Source organism: Cuculus canorus, chromosome 4, assembly GCF_017976375.1.
Source record: "Cuculus canorus isolate bCucCan1 chromosome 4, bCucCan1.pri, whole genome shotgun sequence".
Lineage (NCBI taxonomy): Eukaryota > Metazoa > Chordata > Aves > Cuculiformes > Cuculidae > Cuculus > Cuculus canorus.
Genome location: NC_071404.1, coordinates 79,065,385 through 79,084,692, shown reverse-complemented (window position 1 = coordinate 79,084,692; position 19,308 = coordinate 79,065,385). Strand labels below are relative to the sequence as shown.

Sequence of the window (19,308 nt, the reverse complement as noted above, 5' to 3'; positions counted from 1 at the left end):
AAATAAAACCCTTCCTCCTCTGCCCTTCCGCTTACCACCGTCAAAAAAAGGCAAGGTAATACCCAATTTATTGCCGAACTGATAAGCCTGTCTCACAGAGTATGGAATTTGAGCATTGCCAGGTGGAGTTGATGACTCAAGTATCCGTAATTCCTGCATTTTATAAGGGGTTACGATACAGGAGAGTGAACTGTAGGAGATACTGCAGAATGCCATACACTGTGCCTTCACGTTCAGACGGCAATTGTAAGTAATAAAGACATGAATTCAGGGACCTGGAGTAGATCAGGTACTTACAAATCGTACTGCTTATAGTGGGAGCATTTCCTTAGGTCAGCAGTGTGGAGGTGCTGAAACAACAAAAGGCAATGTGTTACTGCAGAATTGTGTGCCATTTATTAATTATCCAAATGGAATAAGAGTTGGCAAGAGAAATGTAATTAAGATCAGCATGAAAGCAGTGTTTAGAGTTCACCTTCCACAAGTGGAGTGTGATATAGCTGTAATCTTTCTCTGAGCTCCTTTTGCTCCCCTCTAGCATCAGGGTCACAGGATAACCCCAAGCCCCCAGCGCTCTGCTTTAAGATTAGTAAATGGTAGCTTTTCTTGATGCCACCTGACTGTTTTCGTTTCCTCTTTAACTTGGGCTGATCCCCCTTATTAAGGATTTTATTGTCTGCTCTTTCAGGGATCATAATGAGCAAAGGAAGGAATTGCAACGATTAGTGAAGCATTTGTGTGTGTGGGCATGCAGATGCCTTGAAAAGCAGCATCACTGTAGAACTTCCACTTTGTAATTAATTTCACCTTTAAATTCCTGCATGATTTATCCTCTGAAAGAGAGCATTAATTATAGTCTTGTGCTGGTATCCAGATACCAAGTAACGCTGACACAATTGGAGCAATTCATTGGAATTTCCTCTTTCAGATTTAAATATATGGAAAACAAGTATCACCACACATCTTTGTTTCATCTTTCTGTAACGTCCTTTGTCTCATGGGATGTGATTCCGCACCTGGCATCCCCGCTTGTGGCTTTCACCACCCTCTCCTCCATGTGGAGGCCGCCTCTTTGAAAGAGGTTGGCACACACCCTCGGAGCCAGTTTTCCAAGAGGCCGTTCACACGGAGCAGTGCCTCCCTGTGCAGGTTGGTTGTAAGGTATATGGATTGCATCCTACGGATCCGAGTGTGGAGGGACATGTTGGTACAGTGCTGAGAGGTAGCACTGATTGGGCAACAAGAGCATCATGGGTGCGCTTCAGCTCGTGGCCTCAATTGCAGCTGGGGTGAACGGGCACACCCAAGTCACAGCAGTGATGGATCGATGCCGCTTGGCATCTGACCAGCGAGCAGCCCCCACAACGCTTTAACATTTCAGGACCTTCTTCTTTACAAAGTGTGACCAGGATATGAGGAAATACCTTAAGGACTTGTGCAAAAGACTTACTTGCTTTTTTTGTCCTCTAGCAATGGCTGAATACCCATCTTTAAAGAAAAGCCCTCTTTACAAAGAACAGAGGCGCAACTCAAGCCCGTGTCGTGCTTAAACCTCTTTCAGTGTCATCTCTCCTTTTGGAGGAAGCAGCAGATTCATAGCAGGGATTATTTCAAGGGTATTGGTTGAGCTTTGCCTGTCAGGTTATCTGTCACTGCTGACATGGAGGATCTTCCATGAACAACACATGCTTTTCAGCTTAAAGAGGGAAAACCAGAATCATAGAATCATGGAATGGCTTGGTTTGGAATGGACCTCAAAGCCCATCCAGTCCCACCCTCCTAATGGATCAGATGCTCCAAGCCCCATCCAACCTGGCCTCGGACACCTCCAGTAATGGGGCAGCCACAGCTTCTTAGGGCAAAATACCAGTTAAAAGTACATTTCTCTCCGTTTGAAAATAGATTTCCTGATGGTAATTTGCTGTAGAAGAATCTAGGTGTTCCCAGCGATGAACTGCCACTTGTAGGTGTGTGTTTTCACATAACTAACCCCGTACACGACAAGGCACAATGCTACTTACTTCAGCTGCTCTCTATGGGACTGGCACCCAGGTTTACGCATTGCCCTTCTGGAGACAGATCTACACTGGCTTTGTCTGTCGAGACCTATCAGCGAAATCAACATCTTTTTATTAGAAAACGTTTTGGAAACAGGAAGAAAATCACTCCTGGTCTGGCACTGAGGCCATTGGTACTGTTACACATGCACAAAGTACCCAAAAAGCATCACTTTCATAAATCCTTGGGCAAATCAGCCAGTGTGTTGGAAAACAGCAGGAGCGCACACAAAGGTGTGTGTGCAAGACACATTTTTATTTACAGCAAGCTTTCATAGAATCACAGAGTTGTTTGGCTGGAAAAGACCTTTGAGATCAAGTCCAACAATCCCTGTCCACTACTAAACCAGATCCCTGAGCACCTCATCTGCCCATCCAGGGCAGATACCTCCAGGGATAGGGACTCCACCACCTCCCAGCGCAGCCTCTGCCACTGCCTGAGAACCCCTTCAGTGAAGAAATCTTTCCTGATGTCCAATCTGAACCTGCCCTGAGGCCGTTTTCCCTTGTCCTATCACCTGTCCCTTGGGAGAGAAGACCAGCACCCACCTCTCTACAACCTCCTTTCAGGCAGTTGTAGCCAGTGATGAGGTCTCCCCTCAGCCTCCTCTTCCCCAGGCTAAACAGCCCCAAGTCCCTCAGCCACGTCTCATATGCTTGTTCTCCATCCCCTTCCCCAGCTCCATTCCCTTCTCTGGATGCGCTCCAGCCCCTCAATGTCCTTCTTGGAGTGAGGGGCCTAACACTGAACCCAGGATTCGAGGTGCAGCCCCACCAGTGCTGAGTGTAGGGGAAAAATCCCTTCCCTGCTCCTGCCGGCCACACTGTTCATGATACAGGCCAAGATGCCATCGGCCTTCTTGTCCATCTGGGCCACTGCACAGCACGAGAGATCCCTGAGAAACACTCTCCAAAGAGCATACGGGTGACTGGGCTGCATCTCATATGACAGCATTTTCATTTGACTTATGGAAAATTACTACTAAAGTATGAAAATTTTAAGTGGTAAAAAGCACGGGGCTCACATTGAGCACAAATACCCTAAGAAGGGAATATATTCAACTGGGATACAGAGTCTGAAGGAAACGGAGCAAGGGAAAACCTTGAACCAAACATCCTCCACATAAAGGTCACTTTCAAATCTGCTGTGTCTGTGAGGGATGAATTAGGTCAGAAGTTCTTAAACAATCAGGCTTCCTGATAAACCACAGGAGTTCAAAATGTTGCCCCCAAGGCCAAAAGCAGCCGATGCCTCTTCCTGTATAAGCAGGGTGAGGTCGAAGCTCCTAGACAACATGGATGTTTTGCTGTTTCAAGAAAAACAGTCCCCTCCGTTTAGTGATGTCTTAGCCAACTCCTTGGGTCAGCATTAACTCGGAACTTAACAAAGCAAGACAAACCCCACAAACAGCTCATTCCCATCCATCTCAATCTGTTGTGAAAGATGGAAACGAAAGGCAGACAGATCCCTACAAGGCAGTTTCTAAAGCTTCATTCTTCTGCCTTGTACGACATTCCCATTACTCTCCCCTGGGCAACTCCTGAATGGCTCAACAGATCGCACTGGCGGGAAGAGCTTTCTAAATGCTCAGCTGGTGTTTTCCCTTCCATAATTACAGCTTACTGCTCCACACTAAGTGACTTCTTATCCTGCCAGGGCTTTGGACCTTTTCTCATTTGTGGAGTCTCTTCATGGCATCTGCCTTTACTTGCTGCTAAACAAACCCATGCAAGCGTTTTCTTCGTACCCTCATAAGGCTGTTATTGAATCAATCCCTCCCGTATCACTGCTCACTCAGCTTGTAGTTGTTGCACTTTGCTTCGAGTGATTTGTTGAGAATATAGGATGGTCCATGGTGGAAGACAAGTGCATGTAGCAGGGGGCAATCAAGCTTGGAGAGCAACACCAGCCCCTTACACAGCATGCACATGAGCCAGCAATATACACTTGCAGCCCAGAAAGCCAACCATGTCCTGGGCTGCATCGAAAGCAGGGGGACCAGCAAGGCGAGGGAGGGGATTCTGCCCCTCTGCTCCGCTCTGGTGAGACCCTAACTGGGGTCTTACATCCAGTTCTGGAGTCTTCAGCACAGGAAGGACATAGAGCTGTTGGAGTAAGTCCAGAGGAGGTCACAGAGATGATCTGAGGGCTGGAGCACATCCCATACAAGGACAGGCTGAGAGAGTTGGGGTTGTTCAGCCTGCAGAGGAGAAGGCTCCAGGGAGACCTTAGAGCAGCTTCCAGTACTGAAAGGGGCTTCAGGAAAGCTGGGGACGGTCTCCTGATCAGGGAGTGCAGGGACAGGATGACGGAGAATAGTTTGAAGCTGGAAGAGGGGAGATTGAGACAAGATCTTCGGCAGAAATGTTTTCCTATGAGGGTAGGGAGAACCTGGCCCAGGCTGCCCAGAGCCGCCGTGGCTGCCCCATCCCTGGAGGTGTTCCAGGCCAGGTTGGATGAGTCCCTGATTCAGTGGGAGGTGTCCCTGCCCATGGCAAGGGGTGGAGCTGGATGAGCTTTGAGGTCCCTTCCATCCCAAACCATTCCATGATTCTGTGATCAGTCCTGTGTGCTGTTCTGTCCATCAGCACCTGTTGTGTGTCAGGCAGTCATCTCTTCACCAGTACTGTTCATTTTCAGGAAGATGACTTAGCTTGCCCACTCTGATGGTGCACAGTGTGTACACATGGACGCAGCACTGAGACCCCTGACCAGTGGCCAGTATCACTGGAACCATTACGTGAGAGCGTGTTCCTGGTGGCTGACCATGTGGCACATCCACTTGACAGCTCTGCCCTGAGAGTGACATCCGTCTCAGGACAGTGAAGTGACAGCAAGATCCACTGCTGCAGGGATGGGTGCAACTCAGCAGTCACTCACCGGCTCCTGTCAGGCTCCAACCACAGTAGCGGGTCCCATCTGTGGGCTCTCCATCGCTGCCCTCTCCTGTGTCTTCCACCTGCAAGGCTGGTGCTAGCATGGGGAAGACAAGAGGAAAACATTGTATAGGAGTGCCAACATCAGAGGGAAGGACAGACCTGCCTTGGGTTGCAGCTAAAAGCCTGAATAAGACATGATGCACGCATGACATCACCTGCCCCATCTGGGAGCCTTGGCAACCAGCTGTGCCATTATGCAGGCCTTTGCTGCCATGGCTTCAACTCCTTTGGCAAGCATATTTTGCCCCTTGCACTGCTGCAAAGGGTGAGGGGACAAAGGTAGGGCAAGGGCAGACTAAAGCCTCTGCCTTGTGGGCTGTCTCCCCACCTCAGAGCTCCTGCACTCGGCCTGCTGAATTGGAAGCTGCAGCACTGAGCAGTGACTTGCTGTCCCTGCAGCAGACTCCACATTTTGGCTGCAACTCAGCGGCGACTGTCACCCACACACCAGCCATGCGCACAGGGAGCTGGGGTGCCCTCAGTGCGGGGAATGTGTCATTAGGGATGAAGGAGTAAACAGCAATTCACCTGAAACCAGCCTAGCCAGCACATGTTCCAGAACCCAAACCTCGGAAAGAGGCACGGGCCCCCGGTGTATTTGTTTGGCCTGGTAACCAGTGCTAGGCATGGAGTAGATGCGCTTAGTGGAATTCCCCCGTCCACTAGCATCATGGGACACTCCCATTACTGTTCTGATAATTACTGTTAATCATTACTATTACTGAAGTGACCAAAAAAGAAGGCTGTGCAGAGCGGGCCTTTATTGTGCCGGCTGTCAGCATGCGGAGGTGATGAGGCAGCTGCCCCCGGGCACCTATAAACACTGGTGCCCAATCCATCCCTGCACTCACATTTCAAAGTAGGACACCGTGGTCTGCAGAGAAGTTCCCCTATGACCGGAGCAAAAATAAGCCCTAGCACTCCCTTTGGCTCACATCAGCTTGGAGCCACGCTGTTCAGGTCACGCTCTCTACCTGCTGAGGAGAGAAAGAAGCTGACCGGGAATACTCCAGGGCACAACGCTCAGCAACGTGTTCCTGTTCTGGGTTTTCCCTGTCTGGGCCCAGCCTGCTATAAAGTTCCATATTCTTTGCTCTCCAGTGAATTCAGAACCCCTAACTCCTGAGAGTCAATCCTGAGTCACATGGCATGTGGAAACCTCCCAAGTTTGGTTTGGGAATGACCAAGACTGTATGAAATCATCTTCTAGGCACCTTCTCCTCCCATCCACGGTCTGAGCATCGCCTCAGGTATCCAAGCCTCCCTAGACACCGTTCCTAGGTCACAGACAAAGAAATGGATCAGCCAGCTCAGCCACAGCCTGAGTACCAGCAGGGAGCCCTAGGGACGGCTGCAGGCCCAGAGGTAGCTCCAGCAGGGGTGGAAACCATCTGCCTGCAACATGAATTGCTCCTCCCCTACGCACAGTTTCGCTGGTATCAGCCAGTGGGGAAGGGCACAGACCCCAGTTTTCTCAACAGAGGTGGTTGTTCCCTACCCATCTTGGACCTGCAGCCTGGATTTCTCCCCAACTAACAAGCAACCCAAAATGTGTTCAGATTCTGTATCTTTCTCTGTTCTCTCAGCACGGAGTTGTGCGTTTTCCCAAGGGCCAAGGGGAAGTGAAGGTCTCGGCTTAACCCGCAGGCCAAGTCCCCTGGGAACTCATCCCTATCCGTGGGCAGGGATGGTGCTGGTCGCCTGCTGTGTGCAAGGGAGGTGGGATGAGGAGAGGAGCCTGCAACTGGATGTCCTGGGCAAGAGGCGCTGGCAGACACTCGGCTGACTGTGACACCTCCACGGATAAAACCTCTGCGTGCTACCTACACATCCACCCCCATCATCCTTGTTCCTGCATCTTGATGTTACTTAAAGAGATGGAGGAGATTTCCTTCATGACACCTGGGGCGCATGCGTGTAAACCAAGTGGGACAGGACAGAGGCCAGGGCTGGGTCTAATTACATTGGTGCCAGTTATTAAATGAAGAAAGCCCTGAGGTAGGGCTGGCAATTCTGGATGGAGGCTTCTGCAGACAGGGTGTCTGTCCTTCAGACATGAAAAAAGGGGCTGTGGATAAGGGTCACTGAGGCAAAGCTGTCAAACACAAGACAGGTCTCTAACTGAACCCCTCAGTAACAACAGCACCTCTTACAGGGCTTCCAAAGAAAAAGGCATCCCTGAAAATGACCCTTCTGTATGGGTCCAAACAGAGGCTGCAGATCAGATGCACAGGCTGAGCCAATTTTGGGCACTGGCTTGCCACATGCCTATGGCAGAGGTCACCCCTTCATACATAACATCCAGCTCCACACCCAGATTAATCCACCCTGCCCAAACCAAGCAGGTGGAGAACCAGCAGCTCAACACCAACCCAAACAAAGGCTGTGAAGTTCACAGAGGAGCCCGCCTGGCTCAGCTGGAACAGGCCAGATGCAAGAGCCTGTGCAGGACACAGCTCCATTCTTTTGTCTCCATCTCAGCTTCTCAACCCTTCTCAAGTTTCATTCTTGTAACGTCCCCTTTGTGAACCAGGCGAGAGATTTCCAGGAAGGGCTGCTGTAGGCAAAGCTAATTACCCATCTTTCCAAATCAACCACTTTAAAGGGCACATGGGTTAACTAAACTAAGAGAGGTCTCTCTGCTAGTCTCCGTCCCCCCTCCGAGAGCGTTCTTGCGCAACATCTGCGCATCGCTGCGTGCGTTGCACTACGCTGGGGCAATGCTGATTACTGTGCCCCAGATCATCACAGTGGCTGACTGCACTGCAATCGTTGGAGATGTCTTTTGCACAGATCTAAATAACATGGGAGCCTTTGGGCAACAGCCTTCGATTGCTTACGTGGCTTTCATAAACAGGATATTAACCATCTGTAAATATCCTGCTGGGAAGCCCTCAGCTGCGCTTGAGCTCGCTATGGACCGGTCTGATCTGTGCCCATCCGCAATAAATCCCGCTCCTAAAACTTCACTGGTAACATTGCACAACTGTGACTGATTGCAATTGCCTCTAATTGTACGTACCGATGCTTCCACTTCGCAAACTGTGGAGCCACGCTGGCGAGACCCCACCTCGGGTCCTGTGTCCAGTTCTGGAATCCCCAACAGAAGAAGGATACAGATCTGTTGGAGCAAGTCCAGAGAAGGCCACAGAGATGATGCGAGGGCTGGAGCACCTCCTGTATAAGGACAGGCTGAGAAAGTCGGGGTTATTCAGCCTGGAAAAGAGAAAGCTCTGGGGAGACCTTAGAGCAGCTTCCAGTGCTGAAAGGGGCTCCAGGAAAGCCAGGAGGAACTTTTTACAAGGGCCTGGAGTGACACGATGAAGGGGGATGACTTTAAATTGGAAGGGAAAAGATTTAGATTAGACATGAGGAAGAAATCCTTCATGATGAGGGTGGGGAGGCCCTGGCCCCGGTTGCCCAGAGGAGCTGTGGCTGCCCCATCCCTGGAGGGGTTCCAGGCCAGGTTGGATGGGGCTTGGAGCCCCTGATCCCGTGGGAGGTGTCCCTGCCCATGGCAGGGGGTGAGACTGGATGGGCTTTGAGGTCCATTCTGACCCAAACCATTCCATGATTCTATGATTGTTGCCATTGTTTCTCACAGGCTTGTGCTGTGTAGTTCTCAATTAGGCAGAGAAAGGGAGGGAATTGCACTGCTTGCAAATTGTTCTTGTTGCTGCATCTCACCCAGGGGCAGTTTTTTTTCCCTTCATATAAACATCCACTCCAGCTGGATGAAGATGGTGACACAAATGTTTACATGCAGAAAAATCTATACTATTCCTAGGAATTCCTCTGCTGTTGCAAAAAAAGATGATTTTGATGGTCACTAATGAGAAACCTGTCCATGATCCTGCAAGCTTCCTGCCATAAATCCAAAACCACCTTTCAGAAAGCAGTGGTAACACTAACCTCTCTTGTTTTAGCAGTTCATCTCAGGACACCTCTCAACAGAATTCGAGAGCCTGAAAGCCACTTCCAAGCTAAATACTGCACTAAAGGCAATGTACACCTACCCCGGCTGGCATGTATTTAACTGACTAGGTAGCCCTGGGGGACAGAGAAGTTGTCTTCAGGTAGAGGGAAGTTCCAACTTGGAAGCTAACAGATGGGCAACAGTAAGAAAGAACCCTTGGAGTAGGAGAAGTAGCGGCACCACTTTATGTCAGTGCTAATCCGCAGGTGAATAACACACTGATGCAAAGTTGTCTGAGCTACAAAGCAAGTGCCTTGGAAAACTCTAACTGCAGGCTACAACTGAGCTGCCACGGAGTCAGATGCCAGTAAAGCATACAAGAAATAACAGTTGAGCCAGCCTTAAATAATATCTGGCAGTTGAGGGAGCCCTCATAAGAATGTGTATTCTTGCTCTCTCCAAACACATTGCATCTAAAAGGGATCTTGTCTCAGCTGCCTGGTGCCCTCTGAAGATCAGAGCTATTTCTTACCAAGCCCCTGGTGTCTGCAGATTACACAGACCCTGTCCACAGCCTTTAATGCTTCTCCGAGTCAAGGTGGTTTCCCCCAGCTCCCGTATCCTGGTCTCAGTCGTACCCTTGACCAGAGAATATACATACCTTCCTATACCAGATGCTACCTCCCACACAGATACCCACTCAAGCTGTGCACTGCAGTAAAAACTGTCTGTCCAAGCCTGTCCAGCTCACTGTAGACAGCTCTAAAGGTAAAGAGGGCCAAGCTTACTATTCCGCCCTCCTTGGAAGGTCCATGGCAGTCCCTTAACCACGTCTCTGTCCCTGAATTGTGGCTGTATTCTATTCCCCAGCCTTGCAGGCTCTTCTTTCACAAGACAGTCCCATTCCTCTAGTGGTGTGTGTGGCACGCAGCAGTCTAAACCCTAGCCTTCCTCTTCCTTTTTCTCTCAGCTGGATGCTGCACAGCTCACCTCCCAGCCACGTCTCCTCTGTCAGCAGCACACCTCCATCCTCTCCGAGCTCCAGTCCCCTACATCCGTCACCCTCATTCACTGCTCGTGTCTGATCCCAATCCTGAACAGTGACTGGACACAACAGCAGTGTGAAAAGCGAAGACTGCCTGACACAAAACACACACTGGCAGCTGATGGTCTCTAAAGGATTTTTCTTGCAAACAGACCTTAGCTTGCACCAGAAAAAGGCACTGGACTTGCAAGTGTTGCTCATCCTGCACAGATTTCCAGGGAGACGGAGATAAGCTTTCCCACGTTTCAAGATCTTTCCATTCCACATCTCCTCACCCCTGCACACACACTTCCTCAGACTTTGGTGAAAAGGACATGAGTCACTGCTGTGTCACGAGCAAGAGAAAGCTAGAACATGTCTCATTTCAGTCCGATTCCCAGAACAACCACACCAAAACCTGATTAGGACAAGATCCCCTTTTCTTCCTCTGTCCTCCCATGTCTGTCACTTGGGTGAAAGGCACAGGAGGGCAGGAGATGACTCCTGACACACTCCGAGCCTTGGCTCCGGCTGCCAGAGCTGCTTTGGCTGTGTGAGTGCTGGGGCACTGACCGCTCTGCTGTCATCCCTGCTGCCACCACAAGTGGGAAACGTCGGGCCTGCTTTTTGCACCTCTAACCCATCCTTAGCACCACCTGAACACAGACAACTGCACCTGGAAAAGGTGTTGGCTGTCAACATAGTGCTCACAAACATCTTTACTCTAAAATAACATGGAAAAGGCAGTGGTGTGCAGTCCTGACGCTACTTGTTCTGAGGTAAATCACTGTGTCTTGCACTATGAACTCAGCTGGGCTCCAGATTGCCTTGCAGATAAAGCAGGAGGAAACTGTAACTTACACCCACTGAAAGTGTACGTACAGAGAAGGAATGAGATAACTAAATGCCCTCAGGGAGATATGAGTGGCATTTAGAGCATAAAAATTGCTTACCTTTCCCTTACCAGGTAGGCAGATAAAACAACGTCTCTGTTCAATAGTGCCTGAAAGTCTGATGCAAGCCCTCAGAAGCAAAGGAAACTAGAGGCAACCGTGGTGCAAGGATGTGCAACCCCAATGGCAGAATGCTCTCCATCAGCTCAAAAATGAGTGGCACTGGAGAACTGCATGAGCTGGCAGAGGTTACGGGCAGAGTGAGCATGGGAGAGCACAGGCTGGTGCTTCTGTGCTGCATGCAGAGGCCTGGGTGTTTCACAAGGGCATTCCCAGCTTAATGGGTGCTGTGCTGTGTTCAGACTCCCGGGCACGGAGCTGCTGCGACAGACACTGCTCACCGTGCACTAGGAGAGAGTGGGAGCAATTTGCTTTACTGCTCTTGCCAAAAGCCTTTACTACTGTACTTTATGGGAATTGCAGTGTGGCACAACATTCCTACATCCACTTTCTTAAAAGTGGTAACACACGAAACTCCCCTCAGTTATCTATGGATGGCAGAGCTGAAGGAAGCAAGCAGCAAAAGCAGAGACAGAGAAGCTTTCTCTGCAGTGGGTGGTCCAGGGGAGTCCCCATATAGTTTCAGACGGCTGCCAAAATGCTGCTGTCTTCCCCCACAGCACAGGCCAAGGGCAAGACCAGATTTCACTGTACAGATGCAAAGTGTTACTTAAGGACTAAGTGTTGGTTTGCCACCCCCAGAACCTCTGAACCACCTTCACGCTCTGCAGTACTTTCATCCCTGCAGCTACTTGGATCCTTCTCTGGTGGCAGCACCGAGGCACACACAGTGCCGGCAACTTTTGGAACGCACGTCCAGAGGCAGAGAATGGTACCTGCATCTCCTGGGATCCAGACTTCTGCCCTTCTCCCAGATCACCTCCTCTGTGGACAGTGAGCAGCAGTAACACTGGCTGCCTCCCTAACTCCTGTTCCTGATCCTCCAGCCCTGAGCGGCACTGCAGGAGAACAAAAATCGAAAGCTGACCAAGCAGGGAGATTCAAGAGTGGCAAAACTGTCAGGTCATGGTAGCCAAGTGTGACAACCGCTTTGTCCCCTGGGCCTGCTTAGTCTGCAAGCTGGGACACATCACACAGCTGCGCATGGGGGGTCTCAGTGAACCAGCCCATGTGTTCTTCCCTTGCTGCTTCCTCATCCCTAGCACAGGCCAAATACACACTTCCAGCTTGTTTCATACCCAGGCAGTTGTTGCTGTACAAAAGAGATGAGATTTAGGTGGTCTACAGTTTGAGGCAGACCCAAGAGCCCAAGCTTCTGAAATGCCAGGTCTCCTGGAGCAGACATGAGCTTCTTCTGTACCAGCTAATTCCCTGGGATACATTTAAATCTTTGCTTGGATTTCTTTGGCAGTCACTTGCACTAAACCATATGGAATGGTGATTTTGTGTTATTCCTGTTAATTATCACCCTTCCATTCCCTAGGACCATAAACCTCAGAGGAATTTAATGTGTGGGAAGGATTGGACTATGTATTTGCGTGGACATGAAGATTGTGCAGGCTCGGCTCTGCATCTGCCACCACAGCACAGCAGAGGCCCTACTCTGAACACTCCTGTGGGGCTTGGAGGGGGACACGGCAGTGGGCACAGGGCGTCCAGCTCTCCCCCATGCTGCTGGGCCTTGGGTTTGTGGGTTTTCCCCCCCTTCTTTCAAGGATAGTGGGGTGTTTTCTGCAGGCCTTTCTGCACATGTACTGATCTGCATCAACCTGAGTTTTGGGTTAACGATGATTATTGTTATGAGAAATAGAAGACAAACTTGCTGTTCAGCATCACCAAAGCACCTGGAATCTAATGCAGAGCCATGCTCTGCATCAGCACAAGGAATCACCAGAGATTTTCTGTCTTACACGCAGGACATCTTTGCCAACATTTGACCATATATTTCCAGGTCAATTAGACACCGATCACAGAAAAATACCACCTGGCGTAACAGGAATTCTGTGTGTGGCAGCTGAAGGAAGAACGAGTAAGTAACAAACAAATGCACATCCTTAAAGGCCCTGCTCAAAATCAACATTGTTAATTCCGCTACAATTCCACCCCCACGCCCAGGAGTGGCAGGAGCACAAACGCAACAGACACCCCCAGATTCTCCTGTGTCCCAGAAACGCCGAGCCACCTCCAGTCTGCTCCAAACCTAACAAAGTTGATGGGAAAAGGTCCACGGTTAAAATCATAGAAACATAAAAGGTTGGAAAAGCCATTTCATCAAGGCCAGCCATCAGCCCAACCTCACTGTGACTGCTAAACCATGTCCCAAAGCACCACATTTACAAGGCATTTTGAACCCCTGCAGGGACGGAAACTCCACCACTGCCCTCGGCAGCCTCTGCCAGGGCTTCACCACTCCGTCAGTAAAGATGTTTTCCCTAATATCCAATTAAAATCTGCCCTGGTGCAACTTGAGGCCATTTCCTCTCATCCTATCAGTCATTACTGGGGAGAAGAGACTAACACCCACCACACTACAACCTCCTTTTCAGGTAGTTGTAGAGGGTGATGAGGTCTCCCCTCAGCCTCCTCTTCTTCATGCTAAATAACCCCAGGTCGCTGAGCTGCTCCTCATAAGACGTGCTCCAGACCCTAGCACGCTCTATGCAAACTGTGCCCTTTCTTCTCGGATCATGGCACTTCTTCCTAAAGGGAGCACCACAAATGAATGGGAACCATTGAGAATCTCATACCGCTCAGAAGACAAACATCCAAATACCCAAGGATGTCGATGGTGCAAGGAGCCCAAGTCTGCATCCACTGAAGTCAACACGTTTTACTACAGCCCTGAAGCCGGGCCTGGAGTCAGAGCTCATTGGGAAAATCCCTACCTTATGATTATTTCTCCTGAAAAGCCTTCAGTGGAGGCATTCAGTTGCTTCAATTCACAATCACTGCATGGTTTAAAAAACAGTCAAACTACCGCTACTTGGAATCATCTTAGATATCCCTTTAAAGACTTCCAGGCTGCAGTCTGAATACGGCACCTGCGTTACAAGAGGGCACTGGACAAGTTCACCATGGTACCCACACAGCGGCATCCTCCCTCCAGCTAAACTAACTGCGGAAGTCAAACCAGTGCAAATGTGCCATGAGGAACAGGAGAGAAGGCCAGGACAGCAGGACCCATCTTTTGTCCCAACTCTGTGAGGCCTCTCAGTTTCTTCTCAGCAGGACATAGATCAGCCCATGGCAGACCTCAGAGCTGGGGAGAAAACGCTCCTTTGCAGCTCTGCCCTGTGCCCTGTTCACAGAGCAAATGGGTGTTCTCCTCCATGGAGGCACTGGCTCTTGGTGGGAAGAGGGGACTCCTGCTTTGGGCAGGCCAGGAAGGACAATCCTGGAAGGTACCATGCTGGACCAGAAGAAAAGGCTCAAAGCACAAGGGGCCACACAACCAGGTCCAACTCATGGTTTTGCTGAGGCCATGGCCATTTCTGTGCAGGCCTTGGAGAGCCTGTGTGTCAGTGTAAGGTCATGTTCTTCTCCTGCGTCACTCCACATTCTTCTTGGGAACAACCAGGAAGAAAATCCTGGTAGTTCTTGGCTCCTGCACACATTTTTCATGCACTGGGGAGCACCTAGCCCATAGAGAACATTTTTTTGCTGCTGTAATCTTGATGGCAAAGGTAGTTAGTGATGGAGGAAGGAATTCAGGAGATGGCTGAGAAGAGCCTGAGGGAGGAGACCTTTCAAATATATTTGAACTGGAGAAGTTGTGAACATGCCACCAAAAATGTCAACAGAAGTATTAATGAGGCAAGGGGAAAGGGCAAAGGAACTTCCTGTCTTTCAGCTCCTGGGGAGTCCTGCCTGTGTTCAGTAAGTTGGCTCGCTCCAGCAAACACGGATAGCCCAAAAGGGCACTGCTCTGCGTGTGGCAGCAGACCCCATGGAGCTCATCCGTGGGCAGTTCAAGCTATCAAACCACTTTTAGCTGGGCAATGAGAAGACACCACACTCTAACCTTTAGGTTTTGGACACCCACGGAGCTCATGGAAGTGATCTTCAGTTGTGAGAGCACACAGCAAGCTACAGGCCTCTGGTTTCACTGAACATAGTTCCACACATCCAGCACGGATGGTTTAGAGCTGGTATTCTGGGCTATGTAAGCTGAGCAGTACATGCTCACACTCGCGTAGGGGCTACAACAAGCTGTTCAGCTGTAGAAGTGTAAGTGGGAAACGAGAACACAGCCGAACCAGAGGCTAACACCGTGAGATATGTATATCCTGGGACTTTCCACAGACCTTACTCTGCTGTCAGGGAAACCACTCAGCTGTCCCCAAACCCAGTTCTGGGCCTTGAACTTTGCTTTGAAACACTCTGTCCCGTTTCTTTTGACTTATTTTACAGGATTGGGTTGGAAGTGACTGATTTTACAGGCTCATTAAGCACGGTGCCTTTGGCCAGGCTCAGCTTGCCAGCGTATTCTTGTTCTCGCTTATCTCAAAATTCATGGTTCTGCACCTCAGCACCGCCCTGAGAGCAAGGCAGCAGGAAAAACGAGCAGGAACTCCTGCTTGAAGGTTTTCACAGCCATCAGGTATCAAAGGATTTACTCCTGTGTGCAAACCCAGGTCTGATCTCATGTCAACCAGAAAGATGAGGCCCCATAGACTTGGATTTGTGCCTTCAATTATTTTTCTTGCTGGATAAGAGACATGGCAGCATGAGGACAGGCTGGGTTTCTTCTGCATTCTCCATGGCAAGGGAAATTCTCAGCACTCTCAGACCAACACCAGTGCTGCTAACATCAGTAGGGCTGTTTTCGTTGAAAGCAGCCCAGACTGGAACCAAAACATAGAATCATGGAGTGGTTTAGGTTGGAAAGGACCTCAAAGCCCATCCTCTGCCATGGGCAGGGACACCTCCCAGTGGATGAGGGGGCTCCAAGCCCCATCCAGCCTGGCCTGGCCTCCCTCGCTGTCCCCTCCTGCTGCTGACTCACCTCAGCCTGCTTCACCCACAGCAGGGATTCGCTGCAGCGCTCAGGTACTCCCTGTTAGGTAAAGCTGCCACAGCTGCCTGTGAGGCCCATCTGCTGCCCCCCAACCTTTACCTTCTGAATTAGCACCTATTAAAGAGAGCTTCCTGGAACAGAGCTAGTGTACAGCCAGCCAGCAGAGCTCAATAAAATGCACCTCATCATGGAATTTGCCAAAACAATGGGACAGATACTTGGTCTTACCTATAGAATGATGTCAAACAGATTAGCCCAAGTTAGTCAGACACTCCTGCAGAGCACGGCCCTGTCCTCTCCTGTCTCAGCCCTGCCTCTGCTATTTGCCAGATGGAGCTGTGGGAGGCATCCTTGCACACCAGCCTTGAACATGGAAGGCACAGGAAGGGTTTGTGCATTTCCCACCCCCTCAACAAAGAAATCCTAACAGCAATCCAAAAAACAGAGAGCACAACATATTTCATGGAGTGACAGCGACAAAGCCTCAGCGCTCCCACCCCTGGATCACAACCCGGCTCCTTGCCTTGGGAACCTGAGGGTGATGCAGATCAGCTTGCCAACACCAACTGCTCCTCCACAGACGGGGCTCCCACGAACCATTCTGCTTGGAGATGACAGGCGTCGGCAATTAGCGCTGGACTCACAGTTGTTCCCTGCCTGGAAAGCTCTCGCACCTTGGCATCGCAGGGTGGCCTCCACCAGCCTGTCCCTCGTCAGTCACCAGCAATGCCACCACCCTGCATTTCGGTCCATCATGACCAGGAAACACAGCTGGGGGTTTGAACAGCAGGGACTCAGACCAGAGCAAACTGTATTTTTGCTTATTCAAGGACAAAACACCATTAAAAAAACAGCACTGGGGAATCTTTACGAGGAAACATGTTTGCCAACATTCACCAGATAAATTCAACTGAAGCTTTCATTAAAACCAAGATTAAAATCAAACCCTCACGTGTGGATACCTCTGACCTTTTTACGAGTGGGAAAACTGAGCCCAGAGCAACAGTTCAGTTTCACAGGCAGCTTTAATGCCACAACAGGGCAACAAAACCCCAACCATCAGAGGAAAGCTCCCTCACAAGGGCCATGCAAGGCATAGCTTGACTCCCAGGTTCTGCTCTTCTTGAACTGCTCCAGAGAAGTAGCATTTAAAAGAGCTCTCACTTTCACTTGTGACGTTTTGCCTCACAGACTATTGTTATATTTTAAAAAAACGCAATTAGAATCGTAATTTTACTTGAACGATTGCTTTGGGGCAGCTGTGTGGCAGCCTCTATGTTGTGATGCATTGCTTCTATGTAGACTTCATAGCAGGATGTGGACCTCAATGAGTCTTTAAAACCAGTTACACGGAAAACTCCATGACAGAAGTCTTCTGAGCATTATGCTTACATTTGTGTGTCACTTACTGCTCACATTTCGACTCCTTTTCTATGTGAACATTTATCAAGTTGCAGCCCCAGTGAGACAGATATAAAGCTTTAGACTTCCGTGCTGCCAATTTCCACCCTCCCACTAAGAAGATGTTCATCCAATCACACTAATGACAACTGGGCCCTTTCCAGGCCCCAGGCTGTTTCTGTTTCCCTTCAGTATAGGCAAAAGGTTGGTCTGCAAAGAGGAGAAAAGCAGTCACCCAGAGGCTGTGTGGGCAGCCCAAGGCCAAGGACAATGGACTGACCAAACAAGTCAACCTCCGCTCCCAGACCAAACCAGTCTGCACCCCAGCTCTCTCCCCCAGCCACACAAGGGCACATTTGTCCCATCCACGCAGTAATGGGCAGAAGATGCCTGGCCCAACAGTGCTCCCAGCAGCAGGACCGTCACCGTTCTCTGCTGCACCCACTGGCAGTGTTGGCTGTGCTGCCAACCTCCTTCACCTCGCTGAGAGCTGCTTCTTCCAGAGCTGGCTCTCGCCTCCATCCGATTCAGCAAGAGTAGAAGCAGCCCAAAGTCTCCTCATGGAATGAGATTTTACTGCTGTCAGGATAATTAAGGACTACCTGCAGCAAGCTTTTAATGAGTACCTACACTTTTTTTTTTTCCACTCGTTCCTTAACCAGGCTGTTAAGAAGGAGCCCTGGATGATTTCCTGGACTTACAGTACAACAGGGACCTCTACAGGCGTCTCCCTCTTCATTGCAAGGCTAAAAACATAACATGTCCATGCAACCATGCAGTGGAGATGGCAGAGCGCTGGCTGCACAGACAGCACTTTCTGTCCCTCATTCTGCAAGTTCAGCTGCTCGTGGGTGCCTTTGGCCACCAAAATGACACCTTGAAAGGAAAGCAGCAACCAGTGCATCTCCCCCTCACTTCTCATTTTCAAGTTTCTTTCTCCAGCGGCTGGATCCAGCCACCCTGCTGCCATGAAGCTGTTTGGTCGCACACCAGAGGCTACTGAAAGGAGCAGGGCTGTTGCAGATCCTCCCTATGATGGGCTGGAACTGCCTAAACGCAGCCTGCAGGTCTGAAAAGTCTGATGCCTGCCCTTCATGCGACTTCAAACCCCCCCTGTCTCAGTCTCCATAGCACATCACCCCCAAGTACTGCCTCGCTTCACAGGGATGCTCTAAGGACAAATCCATTAAGGATCACAAGCTCAGGGGTCATTTGAGCTATTTAGAACTTAATTATTACATCTATTACTTTGCCAAGTTACACTTCTCTTTGGGGGATGCTTTTCCACCTACAGGATATTTAGAATCATGGAATGGTTTGGGTTGGAAGAGACCTCAAAGCCCATCCAGTCCCACCCGCTGCCATGGGCAGGGACACCTCCCACTGGATCAGGGGCTCCAAGTCCCATCCAGCCTGGCCTTGAACACCTCCAGGGATGGGGCAGCCACGGCTTCTCTGAGCAACCTGAGCCAGGGCCTCCCAACCTTCCTTGTGAAGAATTTCTTCTTCTAATCTCTCTTCCCCCTTTCGATTTAAAGCCATTTCCCCCCGGACCTGTCACTCCAGGCCCTTGTAAAAAGTCCATCCCCAGCTTTCCTGGAGCCCCTTTCAGTACCGAAAGGCTGCTCTAAAGTACCCCCAGAGCCTTCTCCAGGCTGAACAACCCCAACTCTCTCAGCCTGTCCTCCTAGCAGAGGTGCTCCAGCCCTTGCATCAACTTCGTGGCCTCTTCTGGACCCATTCCAATGGTCCCATCTCCTTTTTATGCTGGGGACTCCAGAACTGGATGCAGGGCTCCAGGTGGGGTCTCACCAGAGCAGAGAAGGGGGGCAGAATCTGCCTCCTCACCCTGCTGGTTCCTTGCTCTGGATGCAGCCCAGGACACAGTTTGGTCTTCTGGGCTGCAAACGCACATTGCCAGCTCATGTCGAGCTTCTCATCAACGGTACCCCAAACCCTTCTCTGCAGGGCTGCTCTCAATCATGTTGTCCCTGAGCCTGTACTGAAACTGCAAATTGCCCCAACCCAGGTGTAGAAAC

At 50.2% G+C, this 19,308-nt stretch overlaps 1 protein-coding gene across 4 annotated transcripts in view; it reads right to left on the bottom strand.

The window, feature by feature from the left end:
• LOC104067484 (methylenetetrahydrofolate dehydrogenase (NADP+ dependent) 2 like) overlaps window positions 1–19,308 on the bottom strand; it is a 74,461-nt gene that overhangs the window by 9,360 nt on the left and 45,793 nt on the right. For 3 of the 4 annotated variants that reach the window (XR_008449479.1, XR_008449481.1, XR_008449482.1), the window contains 2 exons: window positions 4,939–5,031; window positions 298–350 (listed from right to left, as the gene is read on the bottom strand). The gene's annotated coding sequence lies outside the window, so the exon portion shown is untranslated. Of the gene's footprint in view, window positions 1–297; window positions 351–2,021; window positions 2,107–4,938; window positions 5,032–19,308 lie in introns of all 4 variants that reach the window. The other variant, XR_008449480.1, reaches the window with a different exon arrangement.